Raw genomic sequence first — 8,212 nt, forward strand, 5'->3', positions numbered from 1 at the left:
AGGCAGAAGGGAGTTTACACAAATTCAGGCTCAATGTTGTGATGATGCTTTCAAATATATTGATCAATAAAACTACATGATCAATTAAATCATTTGTCTCCAGAATGTGGATTGTTAAATGTGCAATGTTCTGTTTTACACAAGGAATTCCCAGGTCCTCTGACTGTATTTTTTAATTTATCGATGGGATGTGGGTATCACTGGCTAGAACAGCATTTATTGTCCGTCCCGAATTGCCCTTGTTCAGAGGGCAGTTAAGAGTCAACCACATTGCTGTGGGTCTGGAGTCACATGTAGGCCAGAGCAGTGTAGGATCGGAATCCCCTCCAACTGGGAAATCATGACTGGAACTATAAATTACAAAATATAAGCTACAGTCAGCAGTACAGGACTGAGCAGCAAGGGGTTAACTCGGACATTTAGTAAAAATACAGTGACTCATCAAAAGGGTTTGGACATTGACTGACTGCTATCAGGGAACAATAATACCAGGGAAATGCCATTATATGCCATCAACAAATACAATCAAGAAGTCTGATTACCCAATACAATGGCACAAAAGACATACCATCAATACAATACACTCAAGGAATTATGCAACTAAGGTCTGCACCACAAACACTAGTACTGGAAATAGGGTCATTCAAGTCCTCACTAACTTTGGAGCCAGGTGCTGTTACTGTGCCACCTCAAACAGCAAGAGAATTGTTCATACAATGAGAGCTGATAATATTCATCTGGATGCATCTTCCATGGAAAACCCAGTATTGTTTCAAGCAGCAGGAGCTGATGACATTTGTGTGGACTTTGTGTGGAATTAACTAAATGGATATTGGAACAACAAGAAATATGTTTTGACATGTCTGAGTAAAGTTATTATAAAAGAAGAACAGATCAGAGTATCTGGGCTGCAATTGGAAGGAGGGTCAGGAGGGTCACCTGGACTCAGGCCTATATTCTACACCAGACAGACCAGCCATGTTGGGAATTGTACGTTTCAGCCAAATCACAGAGATATTGGCCTGAGGGCTTTGTGAAGGTTTGGGACGAAAATTTGGTGTTTTTGGCTGGTACCTTGTAACTTGTTTCAGCCATACCTTGGTGATATTGGTCTGAGGGTTTTTTCTTAAGGTTTCAGGACAAGACGTGGTGTTTTGCTTGTGTTTTTGTAACTTTTAACCGAGTTGTGGGCACTTTGTGTGGAGTTAGCATTGTTGTAAGTTTAAGCCCGAATCGTGGTGATTGTGTGTCGCGTACAGGGAAGGGGTTATTTTAAATTTTAGAGTTTTGTACTTTGGGGTTGTGGGTGATTCAGTAAAGCGATTGTCAATTATCAGAAAAAAATTGTCTCATCCTTCATTCTGTTCAAGCCATACACACGTGAATCTGGTGTGGCAAACTTGAGCGTCTTTGAGGGAAAAGGGGAACCCCTATGCCAGGTAAGGATGGCAGATTTCATTCCCTAAAGGGTTTTTACAACAATCAGCAATGGTTTCATGGTCACCATCAGACTTTAAACTTCCAGCTTTATATTGAATTCAAATTTCACCATCTTCTATGGTAGGGATTCAAACCCAGGTCCCTGGGGCATTACCCTGGGTCTCTGGAATACTAGTCCAGTGATAACACCACTATGCCACCACCTCCCCAGAAATATTGCTTTGTGTCTATGATTGAATTCTTTTATTATAATGAGACTCTGAGACACCCGCCTTCATGTCATGTGGCAGTACCACCGTGCTAAAATGGGACAGATTCAAACCAGATCCAGCAATTCAAAACAAAGTTATTAGCAGAAGCAGAATTGTATTCCAACACAATCTGTAACCTCGTGACTTGGAAAATCCCTCATTATCAAAACAGGGACCCAACCCTAGCTCAATGAGGATTGCAGAAGATCATGCCAGGAGCAGCACCAACTTTACCTAAACATGTGGTACCAATGTGGTGAGGCTACAATACAGGGTTGCATGCATACTAAACAGTGGAATTGACAAGCTAAATAATCTCACAACCCACAGATTCTATCAAAGATCTGCAGTCCTGTCATCCTGTCAGGGGGAGGTGACGACGTAGTGGTATTGTTGCTGGACTAGTAATCTAGAGACCCAGGATAATGCTCTGGGGACCCGGATTCGAATCCCACCATGGCAGATGGTAGAATCTGAATTCAATAAGAACCTGCAATTAAAAATGTGATGATGACCATGAAACCATTGTCGATTGTTGTAAAAACCCATCTGGTTCGCTAATTCCCTTGAGGGAAGGAAATCTGCCATCCTTACCTGTTCTGGCCTAGATGTGACTCCAGACCCACAGCAGTGTAGTTAACTCTGAAGTGGCCAGGACACCACTCAGTTGTATCAAACTGCCACAAAGTCACAAAAAAGGAATAAAACTGGACGGACCAACCAGCATCGACTGGAAGTGACAATGGCAATCACAGCCCTGTCGATCCTGCAATGTCCTCCTTGTTAACATCTGGGGGCTAGTGCCAAAATTGGGAGAGCTGTCTCACAGACTAGTCAAGCAACAGCCTGACATAGTCATCCTCACGGAATCATACCTTACAGATAATGTCCCAGACACCACCATCACCATCCCTGGGTATGTCCTGTCCCACCAGCAGGACAGACTCAGCAGAAGTGGCGGCACAGTGGTATACAGTCGGGAGGGAGTTGCCCTGGGAGTCCTCAACATCATCTCTGGACCCCATGAAGTCTCATGGCATCAAGCCAAACATGGGCAAGGAAACCTCCTGCTGATTACCACATACCGCCCTCCCTTCGCTGACGAATCAGTACTTCTCCATGTTGAACACCGCTTGGAGGAAGCACTGAGGGTGGCAAGGGCGCAGAATGTACTCTGGGTGGGGGACTTCAATGTCCATCACCAAGAGTGGCTCGGTCGCACCACTACTGACCGAGTCCTAAAGGACAGAGCTGCTAGACTGGGTCTGCGGCAGGTGGTGAGGGAACCAATAAGAGGAAAAAACATACTTGACCTCATCCTAACCTATCTACCGCAGATGCATCTGTCCATGACAGTATAGGTAGGAGTGACCAACACACAGTCATTGTGGAGGCGAAGTCCCACCTTCACACTGAGGATACCCTCCATCGTGTTGTGTGGCACTACCACCGTGCGAAATGGGAGAGATTTTGAACAAATCTAGCAACTCAAGACTGGGCATCCATGAGACACTGTGGGCCATCAGCAGTAGCAGAATTGTATACAACCACAATCTGTAACCTTATGGCCCGGCATATCCCCCACTCCACCATTTCCATCAAGCCAGGGGATCAACACTGGTTTAATGAAGAGTGCAGGAGGGCATACCAGGAGCAACACCAGGCATACCTAAAAATGACGTGTCAACCTGGTGAAGCTATAACACAGGACTACTTGCATGCCAAACAGCATAAGCAGCAAGTGATGGACAGAGCGAAGCGATCCCACAACCAACGGATCAGATCTAAGCTCTGCAGTCCTGCCACATCCAGTCGTGAATGGTGGTGGACGATTAAACAACTCACTGGAGGAGGAGGCTCCACAAATATCCCCATCCTCAATGATAGGGGAGCTCAGCACATCAGTGCAAAAGATAAGGCTGAAGCATTTGCTACAATCTTCAGCCAGAAATACCGAGTGGATGATTCATCTCGGCCTCCTCCAGAGGTCCCCAGGATCACAGATGCCAGTCTTCAGCCAATTCGATTCGCTCCACATGATGTCAAGAAACGACTGAAGGGACTAGATAGTGCAAAGGCTATGAGCCCTGACAATATTCCGGCAATGGTAATAGTAAAGTAATGCAAGACGTCATTGCTATCAAGCTGCATTTAAACACCAGTAACCTACTCACTGAAGCTCAGTTTGGGTTCCGCCAAGGCCACTCCGTTCCAGTCCTATTACAGTTTGGTCCAAACATGGACAGAAGAGCTGAACTCCAGAGGTGAGGTGAAAGTGACTGCCCTTGATATCAAGGTAGCATTTGACCGAGTGTGGCATCAAGGAACCCCAGTAACAGTAACCCTGGTTCCTCCAGGGAGTGCAGACAGAGCCAAGCTTCTGGCACCACAAGCAGCCTGTCTGTACAGGAGGGAAGGAAGTGAGGAAGATCAATAGTATTAGGGGATTCTATAGTCAGGGGAACAAATAGGTCAGATAGGTGGCCGTCAACGTGACTCCAGGATGGTATGTTGCCTCCCTGGTGCCAGGGTCCGGGATGTCACTGAACGGCTGCAGGGCATCCTGAAGCGGGAGGGTGATAAGGCAGAGGTCATGGCACATGTTGATACCAATGACATAGGTAGAAACAGGGATGAGGTCTTGCATCAAGAATTCAGGGAGTTAGGCGTAGACTAAAAAGCAAGACCTCTCGGGTTGTAATCTCTAGATTACTCCCAGCGCCACGTGCTAGTGAGCTCAGAAACAGGAGAATAGCACAGATGAATACATGGCTTAAGAGTTGGTGCAGGAGGGAGGGTTTTAGATTCCTGGATCACTGGGACCGTTTCTGGGGAAGGTGGAACCTGTACAAATGGGACGGTCTACATCTGAACCAGAGCGGGGCTAACAACCTTGCAGGTGGGTTTTCTAGTGCTGTTGGGAGGACTTTAAACTAATTCAGCAGGGGGAGGGGACACAGAATGTTAGCAGAATAGGGGCACATCATAATACAGTAAAACAATCAAGTCAGAGGGAGCACAGCTGCAATAAGCTTCAAGGGAGTAAGGCAAGGCTGGATGGCCTCTACTTTAATGCCAGGAGTATTACAGGTTATGATGAGAAGGAAAAGAGAGGCTTTCAGCAGGTACAAGGGAAGCAAATCAGCAGAGGCATTAGTGGAGTACAGACAGTGCAGGGTGGAGCTTAAGAAAGCAATTAGGAGAGCAAAGAGGGGATATGAGAAAGCTCCAGCTGGTAAAAGTAGGGAAAATCCCAAGAGATTCTTTAAGTATATCAATGGGAAGAGGATAACCAAGGAAAGAGTAGGCCCCATAAGGGACCAAGGGGGCAATCTATGGGTGGAGCCAGAGGGGATCGCTAGAGTATTAAATGAATACTTCACATCCATCTTCACCCAAGAGAGTGAGGATGAAGGTATCGAACTCAGGGAGAGAGACTGCGAAGTTCTTGATCAAATTGATATAGGGAGTGACAAGGTATTGGAGGTGTTGGCAGGCTTAAAAATGGACAAATCTCCAGGTCCAGATGATTTGTGTCCAAGACTGCTGAGGGAGGCAAGGGAGGAGGTCGCAGGGGATCTGACCCAAATTTTTAATTCCTCTCTGGCCACGGGGGAGGTGCCAGAGGACTGGAGAACAGCTAATGTAGTTCTGCTATTTAAGAAGGGTTGTTGAGATAAGCCAGGAAACTACAGGCCAGTGAGTCTCACGGCAGTGGTAGGGAAACTATTGGAGAAAATTCTGAAGGAGAGAATCTATCTCCACTTGGAGAGGCAAGGTTTGATCAGGGATAGTCAGCATGGCTTTGTCAGAGGGAGGTCATGCCTAACAAATTTGATTGAATTTTTTGAGGAGGTGACCAGGTGTGTACATGAGGGTAGTCCAGTTGATGTAGTTTATATGGATTTCAGCAAACACTTTGACAAGGTCCCACATGGGAGACTTATAAAGAAGGCAAAGTCACATGGGATACAGGGTAATTTGATAAGGTGGATTCAAAATTGGCTTAGTTGTAGGAGGCAGTGTGATGACAGAAAGATGCATTAGTGACTGGAAGCCAGTGTCCAGTGGCATACCACAGGGATCTGTGCTGGGTCCCCTATTATTCGTCATTTATATAAACGACATAGATAACTATGTGGGGGGTAGGATTACTAAGTTTACGGATGACACAAAGATTGGCCGGGTGGTTAACAGTGAGGTTGAGTGTCTTGGGCTACAGGAAGATAGAGACGGGATGGTCAAATGGGCAGATAAGTGGTAGATGGAATTTAACCCTGAAAAGTGTGAGGTGATACACTTTGGAAGGAGTAATTTGACAAGGAAGTGTTCAATGAACAGCATGGCACTAGGAAGTTCTGAGGAACAAAGGGACCTTGGCGTGTGTGTCCATAGATCCCTGAAGGCGGAGGGGCATGTTAGTGGAGTGGTGAAAAAGGCATATGGGACACTTGCCTTTAATATTCGAGGCATAGATTACAAAAGTAGGGAGGTGACGTTGGAGTTGTATAGAACATTGGTGAGGCCACAGCTGGAGTACTGTGTGCAGTTCTGGTCGCCACATTATAGGAAGGATGTGATTGCACTGGAGTGGGTGCAGAGGAGATTCACCAGGATGTTGTCTGGGATGAAACATTTAAGTTATGAAGAGAGGTTGGATATACTTGAGTTGTTTTCGTTGTAGCAGAGAAGACAGAGGGGCGACCTGATCAAGGTGTATAAGATTATGAGGGACATGGATAGGGAGCAGCTGTTCCCCTTAGTTGAAGGGTCAGTCACGAGGGGACATAAGTTCAAGGTGAGGGGCAGGAGCTTTAGGGGGGAATGTGAGGAAAAACTTTTTTACCCAGAGGGTGGTGACAGTCTGGAATGCACTGCCTGGGAGGGTGGTGGAGGTGGGCTGCCTCACATCCTTTAAAAAGTACCTGGATGAGCATTTGGTACGTCATAACATTCAAGGCTATGGGCCAAGTGCTGGTAAATGGGATTAGGTCGGTAGATCAGGTGTTTCTCACGTGTTGGTGCAGACTCGATGGGCCAAAGGGCCTCTTCTGCACTGTGATTCTGTGATCCTGTGATTCTGTGAGTCAGGAGGTGAGTTACTCGCCGCAGGATTACTAGCCTTTGACTTGCTCGTGTAACCACAGTATTTATATGGATAGTCCAGATCAGTTTCTGGTCAATGGTAACCCCCAGGATGTTGATAGTGGGGGATTCAGCAATGGTAATGCCATTGAATGTCAAGGGCCGATGGTTAGATTCTCTCTCGTTGGAAATGGTCATTGCCTGGCATTTGTGTGGTGTGAGTGTTACTTGCCACTTGTCAGTCCAAGCCTGGATATTGTTCAGTGGTTAAGGTGGATAAGTCCCCAGGGCCAGATGGGATCTACCCCAGAATACTGAGGGAGGCAAGGGAGGAGATTGCTGGGGCCTTGACAGAAATCTTTGTATCCTCACTGGCTACGGGTGAGGTCCCAGAGGACTGAAGAATGGCCAGTGTTGTTCAAATGTTTAAGAAGGGTAGCAGGGATAATCCAGGAAATTACAGGCCGGTGAGCCTTACGTCAGTGGTAGGGAAATTATTAGAGAAGATTCTTCGTGACAGGATTTACTACCATTTGGAAGCAAATGGGCGTATTAGTGAGAGGCAGCATGGTTTTGTGAAGGGGAGGTCATGTCTCACTAACTTGATCGAGTTTTTCAAGGAAGTGACAAAGATGATCGACGATGGAAGGGCAGTGGATGTTATATACATGGATTTCACTAAGGCCTTTGACAAGGTCCCTCATGGCAGACTGGTACAGAAGGTAAAGTCGCACGGGATCAGAGGTGAACTGGCAGGATGGATACAGAATTGGCTTGGTCATAGAAGACAGAGGGTAGCAGTGGAAGGGTGCTTTTCTCAATGGAGAGCTGTGACTAGTGGAGTTCCGCAGGGATCAGTGCTGGGACTTTTGCTGTTTGTGGTATACATAAATGATTTGGAGGAAAATGTAACTGGGCTAATTAGTAAGTTTGCAGACGACACCAAGGTTGGAGGAGTTGCAGATAGTGAAGAGGGTTGTCAAAGGATACAACGGGATATAGATCAGTTGGAGACTTGGGCGGAGAAATGGCAGATGTAGTTTAATCCGGACAAATGCGAGGTAATGCATTTTGGAAGGTCTAATACAGGCAGGAATTACACAGTAAATGGCAGAACCCTGAAGTGCATCGACGGGCAGAGGGATCTGGGTGTGCAGGCCCACAGGTCACTGAAAGTAGCAACGCAGGTGGATAAAGTAGTCAGGAAGGCATATGGCATGCTTGCCTTCATTGGCAGGGGTATTGAGTATAAAAGCTGGGAAGTCATGCTGCAGCTGTATAGAACCTTGGTTAGGCCACACTTGGAATATTGCGTGCAATTCTGGTTGCCACATTACCAGAAAGATATGGAGGCGTTGGAGAGGGTGCAGAGGAGGTTTACCAGGATGCTGCCTGGTCTGGAGGTTATTAGCTATGAGGAGAGGTTGGAGAAACTC

This window comes from Cetorhinus maximus, chromosome 10 (genome assembly GCF_964194155.1).
Source record: "Cetorhinus maximus chromosome 10, sCetMax3.hap1.1, whole genome shotgun sequence".
Lineage (NCBI taxonomy): Eukaryota > Metazoa > Chordata > Chondrichthyes > Lamniformes > Cetorhinidae > Cetorhinus > Cetorhinus maximus.